Source organism: Centroberyx gerrardi, chromosome 4 (assembly GCF_048128805.1).
Source record: "Centroberyx gerrardi isolate f3 chromosome 4, fCenGer3.hap1.cur.20231027, whole genome shotgun sequence".
Lineage (NCBI taxonomy): Eukaryota > Metazoa > Chordata > Actinopteri > Beryciformes > Berycidae > Centroberyx > Centroberyx gerrardi.
Genome location: NC_136000.1, coordinates 18405375 through 18418945, shown reverse-complemented (window position 1 = coordinate 18418945; position 13571 = coordinate 18405375). Strand labels below are relative to the sequence as shown.

Here is a 13571-nt window from a genome sequence, read left to right as displayed (position 1 = left end):
GCCATTAGCACTGGGTTGATTACAGAGAGCAGGACTTGAAGAAGAAGGAGAGTCAGTGAGTGCTCGGCGCAGATATGGAGAGAGAGGGAGGGAGGGATGGAGCAAGGGAGAGAGGAGAGAGGGAGGGAGAGAGAGACAAACGCCTTTGAGCGAGAGTAGATCTGCAGTGTTTAAACTCACCCAAGTCTCTAATTGAACTAAGCCCCTGGGGCTGTCAGTGCTGCTCCACAGTGTGAAATCCAGTGTACAGATCTATTAATGTAGCCGCTTTGTCTAAATGAGTGAGAAAAGCTCTGATCCAAGTACCGGATTTTGTAGTCAAATTGATTTTCAAGCTTCACACCTCCCATGGAATTATCCAAGATGTTGTTAAATGTTTGTGAATTACTGTATGGAAACTATTTAGAATTGCTTCAAAAGACTAAACGACTGGTGACCACTCCGGTGTAAATGATAATCTTCCCTAATTGCGGCACAGTGGCATGTGGCGTGTGCAGTTTGTCATCAAATTACATGATAGAGTTAATAGAAGTCCATAGAGTTCAAATAGAGCAGGGGGCTAAGAATTAGAATTCTCCAAGCTCAGTCCATATTTCCTTCTCAAGGAATGCCCCTATTATAGGCTAATGAATAAAAGTCACAATATCAGAATAAATCTTCGCAGCAAATTCTCCCCTCTGGCGACGTTATTAATAGATTCAGGAGAAGAATAGAGAGGAGGATTAATCTTTAAGATGATGGATGGACTCTGCTCGCCTTCCCATGCTCCTACGTTAAGGTCATTTTGATAAGAGGGTATATTTTGGGGTCCTCTGTACAAAAGGTCATCATATCTACTTCCAGGTCCCTCTCTGAGTTCCGCCCCGGCTGCCAGGAGTGGAGCTGCCGTCCCGATTGCACAAGACCTCTGACCTCTAACTACCTGCTTACCGTTACTCAGAACTCAGTCTCTCTCCCTCTCTCTCTCTCCCTCTCTCCCTCTGACTGTGTGGGCCAGTGTTGCTGTTCAGAGCAGAGGTGAGAGTGATGGCTCATCCTCGGAGCGGGGCAGTGCGGTTCAGCGTAGCGCTGTGTTCTGACAGTGGGTGTAATAGGGAGGTCACAGATGGATAATGGGCAGGTCAGAACAGCCACTGGCTGTTAGGAAGAGCGGGGTCAGAGGGCTTATCCTTCCCAGCCAATCATACTCTGCTCTGCCAGGACTGTCGACTGTATAAACAGAACAATACACTGTACAGAAGATTCCTGGAAGAGAAAAATCTGGCTTGTGCGCCTAGTTAATTGTCAACTGATATGACTGCTAGGCAATATTCATTTCTAACAGTCTATATTTAACACGTTTTACAGTTAACATATTTAATGCATGACATTATAGAGCCTTTTTTGTGTTTTGGAGAATGCAATATCTGTGTTTTTGCTGACGTTTTCCCATGTAATTAGTTTCTTGCTGCGTTGATGCTACATACGGTTTTCGTGATGGGACTTCTGCCACATCTCCACCGCAGGCCTAATCTGAATAGAATGTGTTGTTTCCCTGCCTCTATTTGAGCTGTGTGGAGAAACCCCTCCAGCAGGCTCATTAGGGGAGTTTAGAGTGGCGGAGAGGGGATAAACATTTACCTTATGATTGTGTTTTACAATAAGCCCGATGCTGGTTGCCTTTATAGGGTTCAAAGGGGGCTGTTTTTACAGGCTGTGATGAAGCCACAGTAAAACTGGGAGGGGATTAAGCGGCAGATGGGTGCTGGGAAAGAAGGAGGGAGAGCGGAAGGAGAGGGGAAGACAGATAGAGAAAGAAAATACAGAGAGCGAAGCAGGGCAGCAGAGACAAAGATATGCAACAGAAAGAGTGAAAGAGATTTGGAGTGATTGCTCTGATTTACTTCAACCTGTTTCAGATGGTGGATTACAACACATTTAACATCCTAGCCTTCTAGTAGCTGTAGTCTAGACCTCTTCCAGCTCCGTAGCGCTTGGCCTCTGCCCCAGACTTTAACTACATGCTATTTCACCGCCGCCCCTTACCTACCCATCTCCTATTCCACTCACAGTAGAGGCAGGTTAAGCTGCTGGTTAACAACCAAAGTGTTGCCTGCGTGCCAGTGATTTATTTTTCCTGATTGCCTCTAAAATTCTGCTTATCTTTGACTCCGATGTCTCCCTCGGAGAGCTGTAATGGACTCCCTTGAGATCCGGCCCACTGCTTGGTGGGCCAACCAAGGCCCTTGGCCCCTGAGTAGAATAATACACACACACACACACACACACACACACACACACACACACACACACACACACGCACGCACACACACACCCCGGTCTTATTTTGTATTTTTATTTATTTTTTTTTACCCAAAATGCTTATTTCCCCCGCTACCCCCTCTCTACAACACATGCTAATGAGATGCTTTGTAAGGGCGTTAATTAGTGAGCTAGTCACTGATTGCTGTGTTTGTGATTGTTATGTGTGTGCGTGTCTGTGTGTGCGTGTGTGTGTGTGTGTGTGTGGCAGGGGGGTATTAATATGGCTGCGTGCCGCTGAGGAGAGTTCTGTCAGGGTCTGCTCTGGAACCAATTAGGCTAAAGCTCACTGTCCACCGAGGCTGCTGGGAGAAAAAAGCCTGCTGCTTGCAATGTCAAACAGCAGCATTAACACAGGCCAGAGAGACAGGCAAGACAGGCAGACTGAGAGACGATAAGGAGCGGTCAGTCAGTCATGTAGGCAGACAGACAGACAGACAGACAGACAGACTGATAGACAGACGGTTACTTCGCTGGACAGGAAAATCAGACAGACAAAGAATGCACTGATACTCTTCGAATGCGCCACTTCTCCTCTGCCACAAACCTCTACCTTCACCGTGTTTATCAGTGTGAGATTCAAGCCCTTAGATCTATAGAATTATATTTAGATAATCTACCGATGTAGATACTCTTTCGCTGGTTCTCATACTGTAGGATAAGGTAACATCAGAATCAATGAGACACTATGTTCCTTCCCATGCCTCTGCTATTTCAGGTATAGAGCGACTGGATTTTTACAAAGCAGAGGAGCAGAGGTGGAAGAGGTCTTTCTGAGAGACAGACGGAAAGATGGCAGTCTCAACTTGAAGATGTCTGCGGAGATACAGAAGCTTGTGTTCCGATGCTTTCCTGATGCAGTCTTTCAGTTTCACGCTGGCTTTACCTCCGCTCATAGCCTATGATTTATAATGAGAATGTCATATGTTTGTGCCTCATGGCCTACATACAGCAGTATGAGCTGGCAAAGTTCTGGATGAGTTATCCCAGATTTCCTCTAGAAAACTATTGCCTCGCATGACTGTTCATTAGGGCACATACATGCATTTGAGCCCTGTTTTGTGTCACTTCACTCTACCTTTACCCTGAATCACACTTGGGAGAGGGAGAGCGGTGTATGTGCGTGCGTGTGTGCATGCATGTGTGCCTGCGTTTGTCGGTTTGCCCAGTGCATAACCTCCTGTGTCAGTATGACAGGCCCTGTGCCCCGCTGGCCACCATGCCACGCCACGCTCCTCCCGCTGAGGCCAACAGGAAGTGACACATGTGAAATGCTGACCTGGTTGGTTGCAGCCCCCTCCAGGGCCTCAGGATGCTGCTCTTTTAGTCACTCTTCCCCTCTCCTCCCTCGCTCCCTGGCTCTTTTCCTTTTTTTTTTTTTTCTTTTTTCTTTTTTCTTTCTTTCACCAAGGCCTCAGAAGACTCACGTCCCCTTCCGTTCACCCGTTCCATACCACTTTTTTCTCGTCTTTTCTTTCCCGGAATGATTAAGGAAATTGCAGCCCATTTCCCAGGTCAGTGAGCAGGTCTGTAACACTCTCCTCCGCTGCCAGAGAGCCCAGTAGATCATAGTTCATCATTTTTAGATCTTATGTCTTGGGGGATTTTAAGTAGTTGAAATTGTAGCTTGGTGTTTCCTTGTTATTTTTTCCCTGATGTTACTGTCTTTTCACTTATATCAACGTCACTTTGCTTGCAATCTGGACTTAAGATCAAGATTGCATCTGTTACCATCAACAGCAGTTTTACTCAATTATTGCTTTAATTAAAAAAATACATGCCTGTAAATGGTAATTTAGGATGACTCACTCACACGGTGTGTTTTCCTTCATATAACCAGCATGCACAGAAGTGTATTTGTGCACGTGTGTCTGCTGACACCACTGCGATAGCTCCAGATGGATTGGATAAATCCAGTGGAGATTGTTGTTGGTGATGTCGAAGCTTGCACATAAGCAGCCTTAGAGCCCCTTTTCAGATGGTCCCCAGACTATACCAGCTTTATACCTGCACTTCCACCCCCCCCTCCCCCCCATCCCGACTCCCCCCTCCCTCCTCTCCCAATCCTCATCCCCTGTCTCAGGTACATGCACAGAATCATTCGGGGGTGGCGGCTCTTCCTTGCTCCCCGGACGAGACGTTGTGCAAATTGGTCTGTTTCCTTACATATTAGTGGCATGCCTTCGCCCCCTCCTGGGAGACCTTCTCATCTCTCTTTATTTATTTATTTGTTCCCCCCCTGCTTTGTATCTGTAAACTGGGAATAAAAAGGCCCCACAACCCCAACTACAATCTGCACTGGTTTGTTGCAGAAGAGAGGGGAAGGGATGGATGGAATGAGGGTGGAATTGCGATATGTAAATTTGATGAGGAAACCCTTTTGTCCTCAAATTTGTCTAGCTCTGATTCCTCCAAAGAGCGACCACACAAAGCTAGAGAACTACAATAGGATTTACAGTAATATACCACCGAGGATTTCTTTACATTACACAGGTGGCCGTTATAATGCAACTCATGGGAATACTAAAGGGGGCGTTGTGTAGTATAGACCGTTGTAAGTAGTATAAAAGTGTAAGAGGTGAATACCTTGAGGTTTTACAGTAGTAAGCATTTTGTGTGTGTGCGTGTGTATGATTGTGCATCTGCGTAATACACTGCACAAGTACAGTATGTATGCCCACGTATGTGTGTGTATGTGCATGCACATTGCACACACCCATCCACATGGCGTGTATTTAAATGCTTGATTATGCATTTTGCATAGCTTTGGGACATGCATCACTCTTCCCAGACTGCTAATAAAGTGACCAGGGAGATGGGGAACCTAAATGAATCCTAAAGTGCCTGGCTTGCATTCCTCACTCCCTCACTCTCCCTCACTGCTCTGCTTAGTTATTCCAACCCGTCGTGAAATGCTGTGCGCTGCTCAGCTCTCCTCCTCCTTATGTCTGTCTGCTACAGCCAGGTGCTCCGTCTCCTGAAGAGGTGTGGCCTGCTCCTAATTGCCTGGACCACAGTGAACTATGGGCAAATGCTCTGTGTGAAGGAGGGCCGTGGAGGAATAATTTTGAATAAATCACACAGTTAGCCGGGTGGTCTTTTCTGCTAAATAAGCAGTTCAGCAGCCGCCTCACATGGAGGTGTGAGCGTTAGAATGACGGGTCACTTGCCACGGGTCATGTTGGGGAGGATTTAAATGATTTAAATGATGTCACTGCCACTGAAGGGGACAGGTTGAGGAAGGATGTATAAGGCAGCACCTCTTTGTTGTTTGAACCTGACAGACTCTCATCCTTCACTCTTTCACTCTTCCCTCTGAAGGCGGGCGCATAGCCCAGGGACGAGGGCTCCTTATGATGAGAGAGGTGAGAGGTTGCTTGGATCTCTTTCACTCTCTTTCTTTCGCTCTCTCTCTCTCTCTCTGCCAACAGAGAATGTTTTTTTTATTGAAGTCTGAGAAGTGCTGATCACAGAGAGATAAGTCCAGCCCACACTGTAATGTTTTAAATCAGGAGATGAGCCGGTCTTAATATGCGCCAGCCAAATAGGCTTAGGCCCAGTTGATGTCTGCCAAACAAACAAACATAGTATTGTTGACTGCAGAAACCATCTGACAACTGGCTATAACATTTATCCCATATTAACTCAAGCTCTGCTACCATCTTTAGCATTGTTTGAAATTAGCACAGGCTTTCAGATCCCATGATAAAGTTCATAGGAGACGCAATAGGCTAATTAGATGTAATTCTGTGTTTGATGTCTCTGTGAGATTTATGCTGTCTCTCTTCATCTCTCATAACCCACCAAGAGTCTTCTCAGACATGAGATGGGAACTAAATGAGTACTCATCTGTGTGTGTGAGTGTCTGTGAGTGTGTGTGTGTGTGTGTGTGTGTGTGTGTCTGCACGTGCGTTTACGTGCATTTGTGTGTCTGTACATGTGTTTTGGTGTGCTACATGTCCGTGTCTGAGTGCATTATATGTACGAGAGAGAGAAGAGAGAGAGATAAGGGGAGAGAGAGAAGAGAGACGGCTGTGTATGTGTGTCGCCTGTTGTCTATTTGTGTTTGGTATGAAGGACAGAGGGATTGTCCGGTAATGAACAGACTAGTGCGTCACAACATGTCAACAGCTGCCATGCCCGGCCTTTCTGACACGCTGTAACTCACAATTTCAATGTCACCCCAATCGAGAACAACAGACACAATGCTCTCTACAGGATATCAAGTCCGGTCTCCAAGAACACATTACATTACATTACATGACATCACATTACATCATTTAGCAGAGACTTTTGTCCAAAGCGACCTATAATAAGTGCATTTTGTCAACAGTACTCAAACCAACTGTATATCACAGTCTTCATCAGCTAAGCCTTTAATAGGAATAAGTAGCATTTGTAGAATCAGAGAGTTTCTTTTTTTTTTTTTTTAGAATAGTGTGTAATGATGATGACGTCGTTGTGAACATGATTTTGAACATGATTTTGAACATGATTTTGGTGTAATTGACGCAATGCTGCTTATAAAGAAACATTTTCAAGTGTAGCCTAATTCCCTAGGAAACGTTACATGAACTGATGGGTAACACCAGAGTTTTTTTTATTTTTATTTTTTTAATTCAGCTGTAATTTCTAAGTTACAGCTGTAAATACTTGGTAATTTTCTATTCTTGCTATTTATTTACCTGGTAAATACTTAGTTCTTAGTGTGATTGGTAAAGAAGGTTTACCGTTTTATTTTATTATTTTTTATAATTTTTTTATTTTATTTTATTTTATTCCCCCAAAATCGATATATCGCATTTAACTCTGCAAATCATCGTTTTTGTCTCTGTAACATGGCTTTTGCTCATATGGCTGTGAGCCTCCAGGCCTCGTCTGTGTTTATAGGATATCCTCTGCAATCAGGTCTCATGGAATTGATATCAGGGAACCGCTTCAGGCATCCAAACAATCCTGCCCCAGGCACAGCTATCATTAGATTCCGGGAAGTTGCGTGTGTGTGTGTGTGTGTGTGTGTGTGCATGTATGTATGTATGTGTGTTTGCATGTGCTTTGACACAGAGTTAACACTGGTTTACAGCTTAATCAGTCTGTGTAACTGAATGCATATTTATCAGAGAGAAAATTCATGCTCAAAGAATCAGACCCAAGCCCATACATCATCATCAAAACACACACGCACACACACACATTTACTCACATGCACATGCGCACGCTTAGACACACAGACACACACATACACACACAGATCCACATTTCATTAGAGAGGCAGATTCAGGCAGCAGTAGATTAAAAACAACGTGTGTTTTTACAGGTCCATAAATCAAGCATGGGACGAGGGGGATTCATTTAGAGAACAGCAGAGTTGTGGCGTAGTTGCCCTCACGTGACTAATGCTTAACTGCGATACTTTGATACACTGCCTTTTTATTAGTTTCATTCTCTCCTGCCCCATATCAATGATTATCTCTCAGCTCACATTTGACTTGCAGAGTAGGCTGGATGTTGTGATCATTTTGGGATAACATTTTGATGATGAAATGGCTACACCACCTAACGAGTGATTAGGCCTACACAGTGACAAATGATTAAGCCTATAGCGCAGTAGTACTAGCATATTTGATTAGAGTATAGCCTAATCTTACACATCTATTTTATATGGGATTGATCTTGTGTCTATGACCTTATATTTACACTGTGAATACTGTGTTTGGATGTTATTGTTCCAATGGAAGAGCCAGGTCATATTCTGTTCTCTGCTCGCCCAGTGAGGAGAGAAGCCTGTGGGGATCGGCGGCTGGAGAGAGGGGCTGTTAAGATGTTATTGCTATTTGGGCTGCTCATATTTAAAAAAAACGGTACCAGTCTTTTAATGGAGTGTGAAGCACTCCTATAAAATGTTTTGTTGATCAGTGATGTTGTGGTGTAAATGCAACATCACACGCACACACACACACACACACACACAAACACACACCCCTCTTCATCTCGCCTACACATTTCAATATTCACAGCTGTTGTGTGTGTCTAATTCCAGCGCTCTTCTTTTGTTTACCTGTGTGTGTGTGTGTGTGTGCGTGTTGGTGTGCAAGCGTCTGTGTGTGTGTGTCTGATTTCCACTCCATGGGTGTGTAATCCCCAGTACCAGCGGCCTGTGTGTCATTGCTGGTCTCAGGCTAGAGAGCAGGTGTAATTTCCCCTGCACTAAAACCCCAACAAGTGGCACCAGGGGAGAGAGGAGCATATTACAGGTTCAACCGGCTCTGCTCCCCTGGACCACAGAGAGCTACAGGCTCCCCTGACCTGTGACCAGGCCCAGTCCCTGTTTGTATGTGTGTGTGTGTGAGAGAGAGAGAGAGTGTGTGTGTGTGTGTGTGTGTTGAGGGAGGCTCAGGGGTGTCGGAGCTGCCTCACTGTGTTTCTTTCATAGTGTAAAGCCTTTATTAGGGTCCAGACCTGCTGGGGGCCGCAGGGCAATATTATTTCATGTGTTCCAGTTGAGAAATGAGCATGTGTGTGTGTGTGTGTATGTGTGTGTGTTTACTGTATAGGCTGTGCAACTTTTGGATAACCAGCTCTATATACAGGCAGGTTAGGGGCTGAACAGGTTGGGTTAATATATCAAATAACTCTGTAATAAAAGCCGCTATAAACCGGTGAACACAGTTTGACCTTTGACCTCTGTAACTCCCTCAGTCACCTCACCTCTATATGTAGACACCAGAGGCGCAGCTACTTAATTCTGCTGTAGGCTGGACCTTGTGAAGAGGAAGTATGTCGTCTCAAACTTTATTGGGCTCTTTAACCTTCTGTCCCATCAATGCTATCACGACGCCTGATTGGATAATCTGTTGTGGACAGAGCGGACAGTTAATCCTCAAGTGTTATTTTAGTTATAGGGTTAATAGAAATGATTCCGTGGATATGGAGATTGGATTTGAGATTTCTAGACCAGGCAGCGGCTTGTGTAGCTCCAGAGAAGAGGGTATTAACCAGCGCAACATCTCTGGGAAAATATTAGATTGATTTCTGCTGTAAGTCTGCCTTTACTTAATCATCCATTGCGCTTGTTCTCCCTCCTCGTTTACTGTGATGTTCTCTAATACACAGAGAGCTGATATAGGACGGGGTAATTTGACAGACCTTTGTCATTCTTACAGGTCTGTCCGTGGCAGTGAACGGTGAACAGAGTTAATTGGTGCCTCTCATCTCTCCTCTGAAGGGCACTGCTGCCTATTAATACAGTGTCGTGATAAATTAGCCCAAATAAAACCCTACACACAGCAATGAATGATGAGCTTATGTCTCTGTGTGTGTGTGTGTGTGTGTGTGTGTGTGTGTGTATGTGGGTGCGTGTGCACTTGGTTGTCTCTGTGAGTGAGTCTGCCTCATTAATTTTTTGTTACCAAATCTCCATTAGGTTTGAATGAATGACCAACAAGAGCCAACTAGGGCAAGGAAGAGGAAAGGACTGATGGGCAGAGGAAAGGCGAAGGCATGAAAGGTGAAGGGAAGAGTGTGGAGTATGGCTGAGGAGGAGAGGTGGAAGGAGAAGTGAGTGAGGGGAGGAGAGGGGGGGGGGGGGGGCGGGCAAGGATGCTCATCCATTACTTCCCGCAGCGGTCCAGGGGTCGGCTTCAGGAAGACTGATTCAGAGCGATCAGCTTTGGACTCCATCTCCCATAAATCCTGGCATGTGACGCTGATGGATGTGGGCCATAAAGCCTCCCGCTCTGACATGTGGAGAGCAACATGGAGAACCATGGGAAAATGTGAGTGCTCCAGGTTAATGTCAACGAGGCCTGGGAGTGAAGAGGGGATGATGGAGAGAGAGAGAGAGAGAAGAGGGGTAGAAAAAGGGACCGAGAAGGAGGGACAGAGAGCAGGATGAGAGCAGAATGGGAGCACGGGGTTTGTGGGAACATTGTAACAGAATTTGCTCGGACATTGCAATGATTCAGCTGTCATCGTTTAAACCCATGTTGCCTGGAGTGCAGTGAAGGCATTGTCTCGCTGATATATTTACCCCATGTGGAAGATCTAAGCATCTACACATCTTTACTGACACTGATTTTGTAATTTGTCTCCGAGCATTTCCAAAGCTTGGTAAGAAGCTGAATGACATTGATTGTAACTATTTCACTCTGTTTGTTAAGGGTATTGGGGGTGTTTGTGTGGTGTGAGCAATTCTATGCGTCTTTTCATTTTGTCTGGGATTGCCTGTCTGCATCGCCTAGGTGTTTGATGCATGACCAAGATGAATATAGCTCATTAAAAAAGCCTCATGATTATTATAGGGCCGAAGACAGGAACTGCAGACCTGGCTAGACAGGAAATGGAGACATGTATACTTCCTCATTAACAGAGCCCCGTTTGGGCCGTAAAGCGCCATCCCAATACGCACTAGGAAAATGCCCTGATTAGGGGGGTGGAGGGGCACGGCTGCCCTAATGAAGGCTTCCCCCCGCAGTCATTTATGATATTGGTATGGGTAGTATGGTGACTAGGCCTATGGGATGAGCTGGCTCGCAGAGATATGGACGTGAGATAGCAGATGCAGTATATTTGTATGGATGGGAGAGATGTGAGGGCTGAGGGAATGCATAACCACAACTCATTTGCTAGAGTCAGTTTTACTAGGTTGGGGCTCATGGAGATGAGCTTGTGTTAAAAGCCAGGGGAGACGCTAATTTTACATAAAACCAAAAGAGGTCTGAGAGCCGTGAGGGTGTGTGTGTGTGTGGCCGGGTTGAGCTCAGTTCACTCTGTTCAGTCGGCTCACCGAGTGGATTCTCTTCAAAATTCACACACTGCCCATCTTTTGCCATAAAAGGTTTCTCTATCCAACTTATAAAGAAATTAATGAGACTGAAGACTCTGTCACTATCATGTTAATTGCTCTTTCAGTTTACATTTTGAAATGAGTGAATTGACTCCAACCTTGGTGTGTGGGCATCTGATGAAAGTAGAATAAAATACATTGTACCACTGCATTTGCTTCCGTCTTGCATAGAGAGACTCTATCCCCAGAAAGCGTGGCTAACACAAAGCCGTGTGAAATGCTGCAGGGTTAGAATGTTACTGCAAGTTAAGTGCCACTACATCACCTCATTTACATATCATCGCACACAGCACGCGCATCTGTTTACATGTTTACAAACAAATATTTCTTGCATGCTGCGCTTGTCCACTCACTTCCGTTAGCCTAAAAAATATTCAAATGAGGGCATTAACCCCGGGTTTATAATGCACTGTGTGAAATCTACATAAATAATACCTGGGGTCAGTTGTTAACCCGGGGTTAAAAAAAAAATAATTATGAAATGTAGGATAAAATAACCTACGTTTATGATGGCTAACATAATCGTGTGTGAAAAGGATTTAAGATTGCGTTGAGGGCAATCTGTGCATTTTTTGCACCTCAGATTACTTTCTATTAAGATTTTGCAAGGAGTTGATTTTGACCAAATTTTGCACAATGAATTTTGAAAAAGGGTTGGTGGGGAAACAAAACACACACACGTAAACAGTTATATGCTGTATATATATAGAGAGAGAAAGAGTGAGAGAGATTTTAAGACCTAATTACAAATTCCTTGGCCAGCTCTTAGACAAAGCCAATCCCCTGCCCACCATTCTCTCCTCTTCTCTCCACTTCCTAATTTCTCCACTTCTCCTTGTCTTCCTCTTCCCCTCCCCTCTTCATCCCCCCACCATCACCACAGGAGCTACCTGAGGCCCTCGTGTCCACCTCATTCATCACCTGGGTTTGATTCCCCTGCTCCGAGAGAGAGAGAGAGAGAAAGAAAGAGTGGAGGAGGAGGAGGAGGAGGAAGGAGTCATAACAAACCCTCCTCCTCTTTTTCTACCTCCCTTCCTTTAGTGTGTGAGGGAGAGATGAATGCAGCCAGTGGAATTAATTGCACCCCGTTACTGAAGATCAGCAAGTTTGCACTGTTGGCGTGCTGATCTGCCATATGGCTGCCCACTAGGTGAACACTTTGATTAATGTTGCCCACTCCCCAGTTTTTTTCCCCCACTAATATTTGATTCTGATAACAGAAACTCGGCTCCTCTTTCTTATTCTCTCCATCGCTCTCTTCCCTTTTCTCTTTTGTTTAGTCTTCCCCTCAGCTCACCTGGGCCATCTGTGTTTGCAGGTAAACTTTGGCTTCCAGTGCTGCTTTCTCTCTCCTTGTTGTTTTCTACAAGCCTCTCTTACAAAGTCTTTGTGCGGCGTGTCATCGGCGAGGGCAGCGTGGAGTTTTTAGAGTATCAGTGAGATTAGAGGGAGAAAGAAAGGCCAGAGTGTGTTTGTGTTAGAGAGAGGCTTGGAGCTGTGGGTAAGTGTCCTTTGCAGTTGATTAGGCCCCTGGTGTGTCTGCTAGATTTCTCTATTAGCCTGCTCAGCCTCTCTTGTCTTCTCCTGTGTACAGTGACTACTCTCTGCCCCAGAGGTCTGGGATACACACACACACACACACACACACACACACACACACACAGACACACACGCACGCAGGTACACAGGCACACACACATGCCATGCACACAGTCAGATGGGAGGCTGTGCTGGGGTCCAGGCAGTAACAAGGAGGTGAACAGATGCTGGAGTCACAATATCAATAGGGCTGAGTGTGGGTAATAATGCCTTAACAGGGTTCAGCCATGAGACAGCGCTAACTAGAGAGGCAACTCTCAAGTGGAGCATTCACTATCTGCAAATCACACCATGTAGCAGTGTGTGTGTGTGTGTGTGTGTGTGTGTGTGTGTGTTTGTGTATGTGTGTGTGTGCTTGTGGGTGCGTGTTTGTGGGTGCGTGTACTCCCATTACGTTAGAGGGAGCCTGCTTTGCTGTAAGGGAGCAGTGGGATGGTGTCAGTGTCATCATCAACTCTGAGATAAAACGTTCTCACCTAGGGTCACAAGTTCAAATTTGTTTTCTTTTTTCTCTCGCTATAATGAGGCAGCAACACAGAACACTATGCAGACATCTATGTTGGGACCATCTATTAAAATCACATGGGTGCTTTGTTTTCCCTCTGTTTTATGGCCTGTTCCTGCTGCTTGTCTATTTTGGTCTTCCTCAGTCTTGTTAAGTGCTGCCATTCTCCTGTGTTTGGATGTGGCCCAGAGGGCCCTTAGCGAGACCGGGGGCTGGGAATGGGCTGTGAGCCCCAGCCAGGGGGTGCCCGCCGTGGGCTGCCAGCCCCACTAAATCTCCCTGATTGCCCAGGGTGGCTGTGGTGTGATGGGGGTGTTACCA

The 13571-nt window shown here is 45.5% G+C and overlaps 1 protein-coding gene across 1 annotated transcript in view; it reads left to right on the top strand.

Moving 5' to 3' along the window:
• wwox (WW domain containing oxidoreductase) overlaps positions 1-13571 on the top strand; it is a 123472-nt gene that overhangs the window by 10420 nt on the left and 99481 nt on the right. The window lies entirely within an intron of this gene.